The 17,168-nt window shown below is 29.3% G+C and overlaps 1 long non-coding RNA gene across 2 annotated transcripts; it reads left to right on the top strand.

Moving 5' to 3' along the window:
- The first annotated feature begins 36 nt into the window (after positions 1 to 36).
- Positions 37 to 16,056, top strand: LOC126894578 (uncharacterized). Of its 2 annotated transcripts, XR_007701446.1 has the most exons (4): positions 37 to 764; positions 11,371 to 11,424; positions 14,502 to 14,606; positions 15,894 to 16,056. It is a non-coding gene; the product is annotated as an uncharacterized LOC126894578 (long non-coding RNA). The 2 variants fall into 2 exon arrangements; XR_007701445.1 differs by lacking the exon at positions 15,894 to 16,056 and having other exon boundaries at positions 14,502 to 14,786.
- Positions 16,057 to 17,168: the final 1,112 nt, after the last annotated feature.

Genomic DNA, 17,168 nt, shown 5'->3' with positions numbered 1-17,168 from the left:
CATCAGCTGCTAACCGGTATATGAGTAATTACTGTTGTTATTATGTTTTATCACGATAATATTTTTGTTGTACGCATTGGCTGACGTGTGTACAAGGAAATTTCTAGAAAAATAATCGTTTCACATAAGACACGTTAGATAATTTCCACTTGTCGAACTCGAGAACTGATGTTTAACTCAAATACAGTCGCGCTATTAACAACGTGTTGAACATGCAGAAAATCTACAATATGTCTTTGTACGTTGTGCAAATAAGTTTAAGGCAACAACTGTCATTAATTTTTACGTCCAACATAATTATGTGTTACTCGTTGATTTAAACTTGAAAATAAACAAAAGAAGGCAACTTTTCATGAAAAGCTTTCTCCTTGAACTTATAATAGAAACCTTAAAATGGCATAATCTAATATTTTTTAACACCCGGAAAAAATAACATCGAGTAATGCTATGACAGTCCTCGTGTGATCTCATAATACAAATACAGTGTTTCAAACAACGTTAAATTGTATTTTTTACATAAAAAAACTAATAAATCTTTTTAATTATAATAAGCACACGCGGAATTAGATTTGGACACACTATTGTGTGCAAGTATTATTTTACATGACTGTTGTTAAAACACTAATTTCGGTTAATAATTTCGTTAAAACAGCAATGGAATCGTTCACGAGGGACTTGTTTCAAAATGCAACCCGAATAATATGGACGTCGCTCGCCAGAGAATTATTTCTATTATCCACTAATTTAGCACAGTAAATGTACAAGTAGGTCTTCATCGGTTTACACGCTGATACAAAAATAAAGACTTTTTTTCAAAATAAGTCTCAACTAATCAATTGTTTAAAATCCAAATTGCATAAGTAGCGAACAAATATGTAAAAACTTGTTGTATTAAATATTGATGACTCGATATTAAATCAAAAAGTATATTTATTCAATGGAAACTTAAAATGAGGTTAAGATAAAATTTACATCATTATAAAATGTTAATACAACATTTTACCTTTTAACCGTTAGAACAATAAATTCTTAAGATTAAGTTTAATTTACCATAACATATAATCGCTATTAAAAATACTATATTAGATACACGAATTATCGATGAGATTGTCGGGAGGGGAATTTTCAAGGTTAGTTAATAAATACGCGTGGAAATTGAACGACAAGTGACAACTTGCAGTAATATTTTAACGACGAACAATATTAAGTGATAAATACCGTGCCCGTGGAAATCGTTACCACAGCTGCTTTTCATTTCTCTCTCAACACCTATTCACTCGATGGAACATTCCAGAAAAATTATTATGTAACTGATGAAAACCGTACATTTCAATGATTTCGGTGTATTCGATTAATTATAGCAGAAATAATGAACTAAATAAAATAATCGCCAAGGAAATGTTATTATAACCAACACTTGTTTAAAATTGAAATGTACAGGTTTTATAAATTACCAAGAAGTCACCATTTCCATTAATGTAAACTAATAAAAACGTTGAGGTAGAAATGAACGGTTGAACATCCAACAGAATTTTTAATAAAAAATTAATTAATTTTACTCGATTAATTTTTTTAACCCGCCGCATAAGTACACAAATAAAAAGAAAACTATGTCCCGTCATTCGGTTAAATTTCGATCAATATGTTTCTACCGAGATCAGACAAATTGTAGCAGAATTTAAGAGTGAAATAAAAACAATTTAGCTATTATCGTGTCGCCGCCGCCAATGGAATTGTTTGTCGTTTCCTATAGAAAAATGCAATAATTTTTTTGTAACAAATATATCAATTTTATAGTCCTTTTTTTTATTGGCACAATATGTCCGCTATAAGTAAATTCTATAAAAACCGCAATATATAAATTTAAAAAAAAAAAAGAAATACTTTTATGGTATTAATGTTAATGCTACTGCGCTGGTTTAAGCATCGTTCCATAAATAACGGATAAGCAATACTCGAGACAATAAAACTGCACGGCTATATCGTTTGATTATTTCCCTACATAAAATGTATATTTAGATAATCTTCGAAATCCTCCGAAGTGTCCACATTGTATTCGGCACATTATGAGATAATTTATTAGCGCATTTATTACGTAGTTTTGCCCGAGACAGTTCCATTCGGTAAAACAATAATTAAACTAAAAATTTTATTGGCAACGAGCTATTGACGGCGGGGCCCCTCGTGTTATTTCGTTTTGTCGGTAGTCGTTCAATCACAGTTTTGCGTGACAGCGATTTGGTGTTAACGAGTAGTGTGTCCCTTTGGCGCGCCACAATTATCTGTTCCAAAATTAACCTCGCGTATTTAAAACGCCGGCTGTGATGACTACAGGCCGACCTCTAACGGAACAGGCCGAAACGACTGTTCGGCCAATATTTTACGCGCACGCATATTGCTAAATAGATGTTTAAGTGTTTTTAGTTTGTGTTCCGGCCCAAAGGTATTTTAATGAATAGGCAATTATATGAGATACCACCATTTAAAGGCGAACGAGTTGGCTGCGTTTGAGCACAGTAACATGGTCGGATATAAGCAAACGCATTAAGTTCACGAAAGTGCAATCCATAATGTATTGTGTTTCCTGTTTGCGGTTAAAAACTTGTCTTGACATCTTAGCCGTCTTTAACAATAGTGCGTGAACTGAAATATAGCGTTTGTGTGTCATCACGGCAATATCTAAAGGGGTATATTTTACAACTTACCAACGTTAAAATGTACACTTGTTAATGTACGAGATTAATATCTGAGAATCGATCGAATTGTTTCATTGCTCTTTTCAAGTAAATTTTAACAGATTCAACCCGCGTGTATACATGTAGCAATTAATGTACAATAATCAATATTTCAAAAGAAACCAAGTTTTTACTTATTTTTTTTTTTTTGTAAATAGGAATTCATACATGATGGTTGAAAACGTAAAAAAAAAAAACGTTCATGATTCGAGATGACCATCAACGTCGACTAGTAAATAGTACCATAGTATCAATTCCGAATATTGTTTTTCTCTCTGCGATTTCTAACTATAATGGCGTTTTATGTCAATAATGGTTAGGTTACATTAAAACATCTCGAATTTCATTCGTTAAACAGCAAAATACATTTCCAACGATAACAATAGACAATTTCCTATAATAAAGTCTATTATTTGTTTCAATAGTTTCTATATTTATTAAAGTGTCTAACCCGTGTAATATTATTACAGTGAATGTCAAAAATGTATTTTTCATAGGTCACAAACAACTTTAAAATAAAATGTATTAAAAGGCAAGCATAAAGTAGTTTAAGTTAGTTTAGTTTGCATAATTTTATAACAGATATTTTTTCAATATTTGAACATCTTCATAATTTCAAATGGATTTTTGTACTTTAAAAGAAAAAGGGATATATACCTTGTCCAGTGGTTTAATCGAGATAATTTTAAATTCGAAAAATCATTGGTCATACATTTTATTTATAAATTATACGTTCAATTTTCAACAAAAATTAGCAACATGGATAATTGATTTCTAAGTAAAACACAATCATTCATTCAAATTGATTCTTTATCATTTACTTCTAATTGAACTTTAAATATGGTATTTATCTAATTTCAATCCCTGAATTCCATGAAATTTTTTTTTTTGTTTTGTAAATATTAAGTGCAATCACTTAAAATGTACTTAAAACGAACTACGAAAATACGTTTATATATTTATAATTGCTTCACAATTAACCGATACTTACAGAGTTTTTTCATAGAGGGGTATTAACATTTTTAATATTTTATTCATTATGCGTTTAATAAACGTTGTAATAGTTGGTTTTTTCATGACTAATCCATATTTTGTACATATACATTAATTTATATTGTATTATTTTTAAACTTATATAAAGTGAATACTTGTTAATATACTGGTATCAAATATTGATAGCGATAGATTAAAACTTTTTAATGAGCTCCTATTTGATTATATATTTTTTTTGGTTATCTATTTTTGACGATAAAAAAAAAATGAAATTATTTAAATGCAACAATTTTCTACAATATTAAAGTATACTGCAATTTCTAAAGATTTATATTTTATCGCGTCATATCAAATGTTTTTTTCGAAGGTCACACGCGTATACAATACTGTTTGTTTACGTTCAATTAAGATATAAGTAAAAATTTTAATTAAACTCAAACATAACATAGAGAATTTTTTTTTTTAAATATGCACATTTTTTTAGCTTAAAAGCTTTATAATATGTAACAAAATAATTTCCTCACGGTAAAAAATTTTCAATTTGTATACTGGTATATATTATTATTGGAAAATTTTCACATAAATAGATATCAAGTATAAAGCTTAAATAAAAAAATATTTTGTTAAAAACAATGTTCTTATTTAAAAACTTTTGGAAGTTTTTATCCAATGAGATACTTATCTTAAAAGTTTTATAATTGTTAACTGTTAATGACTTTTTCCAATTAAAATTTATGTAATTTGCGTAAATTTCGTCTTAAGGTTATTAAATATATATATATATACAATTAAGTTAATAGTACGCATACTATTAAAAAACAATGAAAAATGAAGTTGGATCATTTTATTTAAACTCATTCTCCAAAAATATAATTGATATAAAATAAAGGGGTAAATTTATACATCTAATTTATTTTGAAGAATATTACACTATTTCTAAGAACTTGAGAGTAGTTTATAGCTCATTAAAGTTATTAATATATGGATTAAGTAAATTTAAGATTATTTTATAAATATTACAAGTAAGACAGCTAAAATAACTATTTTATTTTAAAATGAAGTTAAACTTAAACAAAACTTGCATCTGAAAAGATATTAATAATATATAGAGTGACCCACCGTGATTTACTAATTTTACTATATAAACTAATATTGAAATTTGTAAATCGCGGTAGGTTTTACAAATATGTGTGTATAGCCATTGGAAATCTATAAACATTTTTAATATAAAAAATTATAGCACAAATTTCAATAGATTAGTTATTAATATTTAAATTTTAAATGTCTTTTCTTTTTATATTTTTGAGATCTGTGTGCCTAAAAAACTTCAACAGCGATTACTCTTTTGTTTTGTTGCGCTATAAGATGAAAGAACATGACACTATTTAATCGAATATGCGTCGGAGCAGTAAAAAAAAGCACTCCTTTAGATTTAGAGTACATAATGTAAAGTAGTTTAAACTTTGGGAAATATTTTAAGCCCCTTTACACTCATTCTGGGTTCATTGTGATGCAGAATGTTCTTTTGATATGATAATTTTGCACTCTACAACACTGTGATATGCATAATACACTACACGAGCCGACAATGTTATTATCTTTTCTACTAACATAGCCGTTAAATAGCTTGTTAAATATATATTTTTTATGAATTATTTATACGCGCAGGGTGTGACAATTGAACAAACACTCGCCGATCCTCTATCATTTGTTCTGTAATCGTTATTTCGCTAAAGTATCCAATTCGTTAATGGAGCAAACAATTTTCTCAAAACAATTATGAAAATGCCTGCGATGCACATTTGATCAATATCGTATGTGTTTTATAACCGACTAGCTATTTTTTACCATGTTACACTTCAACAAATTAATTTTAATGGATTTTTCTGATCATTAAAATCTGCAATTTCTTTTAACTATCGCAATATGCATGTGCACTGCTCCTTCATGAATAACGTTATCTCTATAACACCAATGGTAATTTTTTTAATGTACCACTGTCTGTATCCTACAAATGTAAATCAACGTGTACATTTAAGAAACATAACCTACTCGATACCGACTGCAGTCGGTTACTGAGATTAAAATTTAACATCGCTCACATCGTGATGCCATTATGTGTTGGAGACAAGCTCATGGATTGGTTCATTAGATTTGAAAAGATTGAATATTTTTATTGTCAAAGTTAATCGGTTCATTTTTATTGTGTATGTGTTGTGAAACGTTATGGTGTTAACCGCATTATTGTTGTAATATGTTTAGAGTTTACGCGTCGTAGAAGTATCTATAACATGACAACAAAGCTCAAGAGCTTAGAGTATAAATAAGATAATAATATGGCGATGGCGATAAAAAGCCGTATAACAGTTCTAAGTATCCTCTACTTCTACAATTCCGGTGTTTGACAAAAATTTATATCTCATACAGCAAATATATCGTAGGTGAAAATAATTATACTCATTTATTGTTGTTTGTTTAGGCAAACAACGGCGTATTTGCTGGAGTTTCGTTTTATTAAATAGAACGGTAGTTAACTCTTTTCTTTGTTAGTTGTTTGTAGGATGTATTACGTGCATGTTTGGTTACCCGAAATGGCAATTATTGGGATAGTAAGGATTTGCAAGCCTACGCACAATCAACTTAAATGAAAACTAGTCGGAACAGTTGTTTGATATTCAAGCTAAGGATCTCCCCGTAATCGCAAACATTTTTAACATAGATAAACTAATAATGCAGATAAAATAATTTAATTTTTAACGGTGGAAGTTTGATGAATTCCTCACAATAGATATTCAAATGGCGTTTTTTGCACAATGTACGTTGAAAAGATTTGCTAAGTACTCAATAAATAGTGGTATTTAAGCGTTTGTCGGTGCACAAAAGACAAATACTCTGAAATGATGATAATACGGCAAAACGATTATTATTATTACAAGCTAACTATATATATCTGCTGCTGATGCTGTTTACCATAACGCAAATCATAATCCAAGTTCTACTACCTGGAGCGTTATTACTGCGTAGGAAATATCGGATATCAGTTCTTGCCAGAATCTAGGAAAAGGTCAATAACCCAATTAAAAGGTATTTTCACAGCGATTCAGTTTCACCATATTACAATATTACGTTTCACTATGTAGTCAGCACTTTTTCGTTTGAGAAGTCATCGTACATATATATTTCATGTATATATAATTTTTTTTGATTGATCTAGTTGTTGTTTATACGAGCGGCTGAAACCACAACATCCGTTGTCTAACTTTAGGCGCAATATTTTATACTTGGAACAAATCTGAAATGGAAAATGATTACTTGACATCTAAAAAGGAAGTTACAATTTTCCGTTAATTCAGATAGGTGCTTTATTTGACGCCAAAAGCATTTGTATTTATTTTAAATGGCATTTAACCGAATGAGATCATTAATTTTTTGCACTTCTGTTAACAAATACAGCTGCAGATGTAATTAACTTAAAAATGCAAGCAGCTGTTATTACATTGGAAATTTATTATCTCATAAACCGTTCTAGGTAAATTCGAGTCCGTTTTCCCGTTCTATTTCCGTTGTTGATTTGTCATCCCCTCGGTTTACGACGAAAATCCGAGACGAGCGTAGGCGTAGCCTTAAAAGATTCGCGTGAGCAATTCTCAAACAACTATAATAAACAACATTTTTGGCCGTGAAAACACGTGCCGGGAGGTTACACAGTTTCAAACTGGCTTAGTCCTGACGAAAATAGCCCCTAAGATACACCAGACTTATAGAAGCCGAGTGCAATACGGACGACCCACGTGTGATCGTAGGAGACATGTATTAAACCGCATTAATTAAATATTGACAAAAGCGTGAGCATTTATGAGATGATATCCTCACGTGTGCATAACTATGCAAGTATATTGGAAATGTGTCAACGAATACGTGTACATACATTATTACTAATAATTTATTAGTTCACTTATTTAGCAACATTGAAATTTTTTAAAAGATGTCATTCGGTTGCCAAGGTCGTATTATGTACAAATTAAAAGAGACTAAAGTTGTATTTTTACACACGTTTATGTGACAATTCTCCTCTGTAACGTAGTTATTTGGTGCATAGTAAATTGTCACAAATTAGCGTGTTCCTGTTGCAGAATCGATATCTCGGACTACGTGCAAAAAACACCATTAAGATTATTTCGAAAAGTCGTTCACTGCACATGACTGTGTTTGATCACAAGTACCTTGTGTGTGTACACTCAGCCCAATAGTAACGCAAAGGTTTTCAGATGAATTTAAACGTGTGTTTTGATAACAATGGCGTACTTCACGATGGGTATTGTTGTCATTAAAAACCGACCCCTAACGTCACATTACTCTTGTACGTCATAAAACAGCGTTATCTCGCGACGGACAAACGAAAATACCGGAAGTGAAATGTATTTGTGACGAAGAAGAACTGCATGCGTTATAAAAAAATTTTTGTAACCATTACTAATCATATGGCCGTATGAAACGGTTTATTTCACGAGTTGGTCTTTGTGAAAAGTCATCACAAGTTCCGAGTTCGACCGTGACGGTTATTGTTCTCGGGATCTCATGAAATAAAAAAATAAATAAATGAAAAAGTCGGCCGTTATGAAGAAATTCAAAACGTAATCGCGGTATAATATTTTAATCCTGGATCGTCGTTTAAGTCGGTTTCAGAAGTGCCGGGACAAGTCAAAAGAAACGTGAGTAAAAGCGGGTCGAACTGAGTGCAGCGGGGTGGGGTTCCGGGGAACACCTACACCGCCACGGTTCAAAACGCCCTTTGCGACGGGGCGAGCAAACAAAGTCCCGGACGCAGGCGGCAATCCCGTCACGTCGTCGGCGGTGCGACGGCAAAGATTAAAAGCGAAAAATACTTTTCGCCAAAATCCTATTAGGCCACAGCCAGCAGATATTAAATGTCAAACGCAGCCAAATCCGAGGCACATCTAGCCCGAGCTTTATGGCGTTCGTGACAACTTCGAAAGCATTGATATTACCCCAAGCATGTATACAAGCAGTTTTATTTTATTTGCCTCGCCACAGGAAACATTTTAGAATAGGTTTTCCCAGTGCATGCTCTGGCCCATTACACACTTATTCCGGCGAGTTATGTTATTATTGGTTTTTTTTTTTGCGAGATTTTTGTCGAGTTCGAGTTTTTTTTCTTGATTTGAGAAGTAATAATAATAATAAAAAAATTTAGCAATGCCGCACTTTGATTGCGATGTTCAGTGTCCGTGAAACAATTGAGTATGCGACCCTTTAGACGTTCTTCAAACGCTGCCGGACGAGATCCGATTTTGTTCGTAGCAGATGTTTTTTTGGGTAATACGGTTTATGGTGTATCGGAACAATCGTCCCGTAAACGAAAATACTGTTTAAGTAGATTTTCACAGAAAATTCAAGGGGATGATTCAGCTGTATTTAGAACGGTTCGAAAACCCGTTTTGGCTATTCATAAATAAAAAAAAAAAAAGTACACGGTTTGCCGAAATAAATAAAATTACGTAGTTTGGCGTATGACAGCGAAAGATTTAATACGAACATAAAACGGTAAGTTTTCGAATCCGTCGTGTGGATAATGTAAAAAATACGTTCTTGCTTGTTTAATGGGAAATAATAATCAATAATGTTTCGAGCGCACAAAAACCATAGTAAACGTTCGCAATGGCCGTTTAATATTCACGGAGTTTTGGTCGCTCGGACTTGATTATGCTGATTCGAACACCGCTGGGAACATAGTAACTAATGATTTCGACCTGGCCAGTTGCAATAAATATTGGGCTAGTGTAGTAGTACGTGGTGGTCGGTCGACTAGTAGCGGCCTTGTCACACTATCGATGAACGAGATAGATGCGTTGGATATTACCGTAATGATCATGTTGAATATTGTACCGCGAAAAACGGAATCGAGAGGGAAAAACAGAGAAATCCTATTGACTGAATTGTACCACCGAGTACAATAGGTTTTTCGTTGTTGAAATATTAATGTTCTGATTCATCGATGAGACGGCCGCTGATTAATATCCAACGCCATGCACATTTTGGGTTGGTACGTTTTATTGTTTTTCACTGTAGTCTCTCATAATGGCCATTGTAAGTCCGCGTAATGACAAACGAGCCAGACGCCTGTTGTGCGATGTTGCTCGCTGTTTTTGTTGTAAGTGTTCATTTACATGCAAATCGCCGTGAAAGTCATTACAAAAGTTTAAATTGCCAGCGTATGTTACCAGCCGACCTCTTAATAAACACCGTTCGGTAGTAACCGGGGAATACTTAAGTCTATTAGCAGTGTAGCCGATTTTATTTCCTTCCGTCCTATACGCACTCACACAATCCTGCTCGCTAACGGCCAACCCGACCAATCAGCCTTCATAAAATATGCTCGCCGGTCGTGTATTGCCGTGGAGTAGATTTAATCTGTTTAGTGGTATCAGTGTGCTATTTCCGAATCCCAAAGTGCACCTATTGACCATAATTCGTTTTAGATGTAATAATAATAGATTTATAATAACGCGGTTCCTAAATAATAATTCACTTTATGGTTTACCATTGACGGCAAATGTCTCTAGGACCGCTGGAATTAGTCAGCATATTGTAATTTACACGGAATATTTGCAATCGCCGCGTTAGTTATGTCTATATTAGATTTTAATACGTGTTCGCCGAATTTAGAAGGTACCTACTCAGTGTTATGCGTTTATTGGTTTTTGTTTTAAATTTCATATTGCCCTTGAGTGCAATTCATGAAAAAACATCCACAATCGAGCTCCTCCTCTATACATTTAAACTACTATCGATTACACATAAATATCTAAATCGTAATATCCATATCACGAATACGTTTAGTCGTACGGTTTTTCTCCGTTACTAAAATAATAATATTTTTCTACCATAACTGGTGTGTTTTATGATTAAAAATCTGCCCGACTAGATGTCATTTTGAATGTGTTTGTGTTTAAACCGTCGATGTATGACTCCTACACACGAGGAAACCTTGAATAAAATTTAATCACTATTAATATTTAGGAGTATACTTTTCAAGGCAAATGGCTATTGAAAATTTTACCAACCCAACCAAACCTATTGTACATGAGGTTTTTCATTAGTTGTGTTACACGTGCCCTTGAACTTCACACGATTTAGAACAGTAAACACAATAACAGAGAGTTGGACAGAACCAGTTTGTTTTATAAATAACATTGACCATCAACTCTATTCAAATTTTTTCTTAATATTCTTCTATATTCAAGAACTACTAGCTATCGTTTATGATTTATTAAACTGGAGAAATGATTTTTACGATTTAAAAAATTTAAATATTCAGACTCGTATACATTACGATTCTGAAATTGTTTGAGTGTTAGTATTTTCATAAATTACTTTAATATTAGTGTAATCATACATTATTAATTGATCAAAATTAACTTTTTTAAAACTTTTAAATGACATCAAATGTAACATATGATTAAAATTTGTGTATCTGATATTAGAGATCTGATGAAATCAATTATTATAACAAATTGTACATATTCAAGTGTTTAATATGCGAGTGTTATTTTACACTTTTTCTTTTATTATTAATTTTAAGTTATTATTTGTTGTGTATTAAAAACTTTTTCATTTTCAGATAGATTATGTCGATGAAGTATAACCATAAAATATTTTCACGACAAAATATAATGTAAGATTATTACTCATCTAAAAAATGTATTCGATAAATTAAAAATTTGGCACGAATCCACGTAAAACTGACAGTTGCTGTTATCAGTCTGTCAATCCTGATAGACATAAAAATAATAATTATAATGTATTGATGGGTCATTGTCTCTTTAGTCTACAGTCATGTACTGCCGTTAGGCTTTTACGTGTGAATATTAAACTTCCTGTCTAGACTTTTTACAAAAAAATAACACAAATTCAAATAAAACGAATACAAATATTTTATGTTGACAAAATGAATTCATTTTCATTACTATACATTAATTTTAATATTAGATTATACTTTTTACAGGTGACACTTAACGAACGTGTCAAATATTTAGCAATATTCTTTATTGCATAAAATAAAATGCCCATTAAATTTTTGTTAGTAAGCTTGCTTTTATATGTCTGTCTTTTCAAGTTCTCTAAGGTAGTTTGGAAAAAAATGTATCCGATTAAAAATTATAAAAATTACATGCAAAGTAATAAAGACACTAAAATAAACTATAATAAAAATAATCGTTTGTATTAACAATAATCGAATAACGACGATAAAAAAAAAAATTATCTGAGAACTCCCTAAATACATCTAAAATAAGAAATAGCTTAAAAGAGGTTTGACTTTATGTACAAGGAGCCACAATTATAAAATTCATTCGTTAGAGGTTACTCTGTGTAATAACATTTCTTCAATTTAATATAAAAGTCCATGTTAATAAATTTTACCTGGGTACGGATACAGGGGTCATGGGATCAATGCCTCCTAAAATTAGAATTATTTTTTAAAAAAAGTCCACTTTTTGAAAAATAAATTTCATTGAAACAAAAATAGTGAAATGTCTCCCCCAAAAATTTGTTCTGGAATCGCGCTTGAATACACTACTAATTAATAATCTAGAATAATTTTAGGTTATTGCAAATCTTTTGTTTGAGGATTAATTATTTAATTATTAATTAATCTAATTAATCACTTCTAATTATTATTATTCCATTAATTAAATTCTGTTAACCCATTTTACAATTATCACAAAAAAGCTGCAATTTTAATAAAAAAAATTAAATGTTACCTTTTAGTAGAAATCATATTTTAGTGAATGTCATTTTATTGTTTAAACTGTTGTATGTTAATTGGGTTTGTTATGCTTTGGTTGACGTATTTTTGTTAAATGCGTTTGTTCTTTCAGAAACCGTCTTCACAGTTCCAACTCATCCCGTTTTCCTTTGTTACGTTAAAATGTATTGTTATGACCGCATGAATACCAAAAAAGTTGATTTCACTTTTATTTTAATTGTTCAACTGAACAATATTTGAAAAAAATTATGAGAAATACGTTAAAATTTAAAAATACTCAATTTTGTATGTCTTGGTGAATAATTATTGGCAAATAACATTATAAAATATAAGAATTAATTATTTAATAATATGCTATGCAGTGAGTTTTAATTTTACTTGTAAATAATTCTACAGATTTGTTTATAAAATGAATAACAAATAAAGTCATTTTCAAGCCAACTAAGTGTTAATTAATTAATATAACTTTTTATAAGATGTTTAATTAATGATATTTACAATATGTATCTTCTTAATTTTTAGTAATTAAGGCGTACATGCTATTATTTTATGATATTCGTAATTATGTTAACTTATAAGTTGAAGATTAAAATACTGAAATATTTTTCGTATCGGTGTGTCACAATCGAATGTGTAACATAATTGAAAATAAATCTGAAAGGACATCCAAAATTATCGTTAAATTAATTATACATTTAGTTATTATTAAGTTTGGTCGTTTAAATGAAAAGCGTTTATGAATGTTAATTAATTCAACTAAAAAGTGTGTTCGATTTTCGACTTAAATCTTAATTTTTAATACCTTTTCATTTTAGGATTAATCATATATTAAATCATTCTCATTAATCGGTTGAGAATTATTAACCTATTCAGTAATATGAAAATAACAACTGCGTAGTTGAATCAAAACTATGCTAAACGTACGTGATCTCGACTGGGCGGCGAATAAAAATTTAAATTATCGCTAATCAAATCTTCATCAACATTTTAATTCTGAAACTCTTCGGGTTATATAGCGACGGCTTTGTCTTTATGGTAGCGGAATTTAATTTTTTTAATACGTTGTACAAGATGAAATAATGTCGTTGACGATAAAAAAATCTTGTTGTTAATTTCCGCTAAGGGGTGTTTTGACAAAGAAAAAAAGTAAGATTTTAATGACGTACACCATTTAGATATTAAGAAGCCGGTTTTATTTGCAATTAATTATACAAATTAGTTTTTACTAAGAATTAATATGCATAAATAATTATTTATAAATTATAGATTAAACAATATTTTAATTTTAAGATTTATTATAATTATCTTATGACGCATTACCTTTAGTCATAGTACAATTGAGGCGATCAAATAGATTTTTCTGGGAACTGTCAATAATTGAAGTGAAACCACAAGGCGTTTAAAAAACAATATAGGCAATATTACCTGCAAAACTTTATATTATAATATTACCTAACATTATCTAAAAAACAAATTATTGACGGGTGCCATAAAATGTTCGTTTTAAAAATTAATCAACATATTTTTAGGCTATCAAATAATTATTCTGTGTTATTTTAATTCTATTCGATTAAAACAAAAGTTCTGGATAAAATTTAATTAATATTCAATGAAACTGTACAAGAATTCTCATTCTATACTTTGCTACACAAGCGAATTCTTAATAATTCTGTCGAAAAGTCTGATATCTTAAAACGTATAATTAGTTATGTGGTGATAATTAAATTAAAGTCATGGCAAAGGTATTCGCTACCACACAAGTATGTACGCCGTTTTCTTATTAAGAACTTCGGAGTTTCACAGTAGTGTTCTATGTTGTTAATCTTTTATAATTGAGGTCTGTCTTGTGGTTTTAACATCAATTTTGCAACTAAATACACATACTCTACATAGACTCAATAGGGTTGTAGGTACGTTTGTATGCAAATAACACGATTTAACTTGCCCTTTAATCTTTCCCAACAAAGGTTTCTGTTATGTTTCAGAAATAGATTCAACGCTTTAGAAGACATTATTTGAAGAACACCAAGACAAAATTCTACTACAATAATTTCTACCGTTATCATATATTTTTTCAACCAAATACAACGGTGAATTGTAATTATATCTACTTAGTTTTTATTAGTACCTATCCGTATACGTATGTGTAACACAATGATATAGTTTATTAAGGCAGTTTTGTGACTCTTACAGAGTCTATATTTTATATATAACAAAGTTTCAAGATTAACACACTTAGTTTTTTAAATAAAAATTAAAAATATTAATAATATTGATCAAAAAAAAAAAATGACAGGGTATGTCACGAGTATATAAGAAATCCGATAATCCTTTCGCTGTAATTTTTTTAAAACAATTTTTGATTAAGTTAAACGCATATTTTTAGACCACCGCGGTGAATAATTCATAGCGGCGGTCAATTTATCGCGCTAGTCAATTCATCGTGCTGGTTAATTCATCGCCATTTTGTATTAACTGAATAACATAAATTCGGGAGGGATAAAAATAAAATATTCTGTTTCTCTAAAATTTTTTTGTAAAAATCAATGAATATGTAAATGGTTTCATTTTATTAGACATAATTGACAGTGAAAAACACTATCACCAATCGGTGTAATGGACTAATGAAAAACTATTGTATTTTATTATTATGTGAAAGATTGAAGTCAATTTGTCTTTTTGAGTTTTATAAAGTAACAAATTTTTCAATATTATGAATGTTATATTAAATTTAATACATTTTTATTACGGTTATTATACATTAAAATTTAATTAATTTTTTATGAAGGGAGCACCAGTGATGCTCTATTAATAATATTAATCAAATTAAAAATAAATATTAAATTTTAGCGATATATTAACCAACAATGAATTAACTGTCATCCCCATGCCATATACTTAATCAACGTATAAAAATATTATTAACTCAATAAGTATTTATTCTAAAGTTGTTTTGGACCAATTAAACCTTTTCTCAAGAAAAAGGCTAAAAAATGACATATTAAACAAATTCTTCTTTTTCTCATTAGAAACAAATAATTAAAAATATGCTTTTAGCATTCTAAAAATGCTATAATTAAAAAAAAATAATTATTGGATCAAAAGTTATTGAATTTGTCACGTATTTGACTCATCAATTTTAGATATATCAATAAAAATATACCAAAAATGTATATTTTCATGTAAACATTTTAACATTACTATATCGTTTCTTTGAGACCAAATATTATAAAAAATATACTAAAAATTAATATGTAATTACAAATTATATGTAATTTAAGTCATCATCATGGTTTAACAAGTTATTCTAAATAGGTATAAATTTTAGGAAGTGAATTTTAAATTTATTGTTTGAAATTATAATCTTAATTTTTTAGCAAAAATTAAAACAAAAATTGAAGTTACATAATTTGTTTTGACCCAGCACGATAGACATAAAACTGGAACGCATTAAGTTATGATTATGTAAAATAATATCATAAATCAGCTATGGTCAATAAAATTATAAATAAAACTGGAAATTTATATACTATATGTTAATTTTTTTAATTGATACATTAAATGACGTCATATGTCTTTTTAGCCTTCAGATCATAGTAGTTTTCACTTTTATTTATTATTTAATACAAATGATAATTAAGACTCAAATACTTTTATTGTACAATTATAATTAAAATTAATTACCGTAAATCAGTATATGAACGCTATAAAATTCTAATAGTAAATAAGTATATATAATTAATTTTTTTTAAAAACATCCTAAATAATGCTTTTTAAGGTGAACTGGAGATCGTTTCATAATCATTTTAAAGCAGTTTTAGAATGAAAATAATACTTGGCTCTAAGTTTTAAGAAAAAAAAATACACAAATTGATTTCTTAAGCGGTAGATAAATAATAGAGGTTTTAATGGAGAAAATTTATTATAATTATTTTATTACCTAATTAAAATCCTTCATTGTGTAATTCAGTTTGTATCAATTTTCAAACATTTAACATCTCTATAAATGTATTACTATCATTTATCAACCAATTTATAAATTTAGTAGCATTATAGGTGTATAATATTTATATTAGTGGTTTTTAAATGCATATTTCAAGTCAAACATTAGAAATTTACATAACTATTCGTACCTAAATTTGTCGATATTTTTGTTAAAATTATTTCAGCTTTATGATGTATTTATACTTTAACATATTTATATAATTTAAAACAAATACAAGTTAATATTTGTGTAATTTTTGATATCTCTTTTATATGGTTATAACTATATGTAAGCTTTAGCTTACTTATGATAACTTAATGAGATTATTTTTAAATATTATTATGCTAAGATAATTATTTTCTGTATCTTTTAGTACCAATTATTTCTTGATGTATCAATATAAGTACTTTTTTTAATTCAACCCGTAAACTTTATAAGGGTGTCAATTTAATTTATTTAAATAGTAACATACATATTTTACTGAATTATAAAATAAAAATTACTGAATTAAAAAAATGAATAGTCGATTACAAATTTCATCTCAATATTTTGAAAGTTATTACCATTTTAAAATTCAGGATGGAGAAATTAATTCCTGAGATTTTCACATTATTAATTTAGGTAAATATAAAAAATGTTTACACATTTTTTTAAAACTTTAATAAAA

This window comes from Daktulosphaira vitifoliae, unplaced genomic scaffold, assembly GCF_025091365.1.
Source record: "Daktulosphaira vitifoliae isolate Bord-2020 unplaced genomic scaffold, ASM2509136v1 Scaffold_1, whole genome shotgun sequence".
Taxonomy (NCBI): domain Eukaryota; kingdom Metazoa; phylum Arthropoda; class Insecta; order Hemiptera; family Phylloxeridae; genus Daktulosphaira; species Daktulosphaira vitifoliae.
Note: the sequence above shows the minus strand (reverse complement) of the source record. Positions and strands in the feature narration are given on the sequence as shown.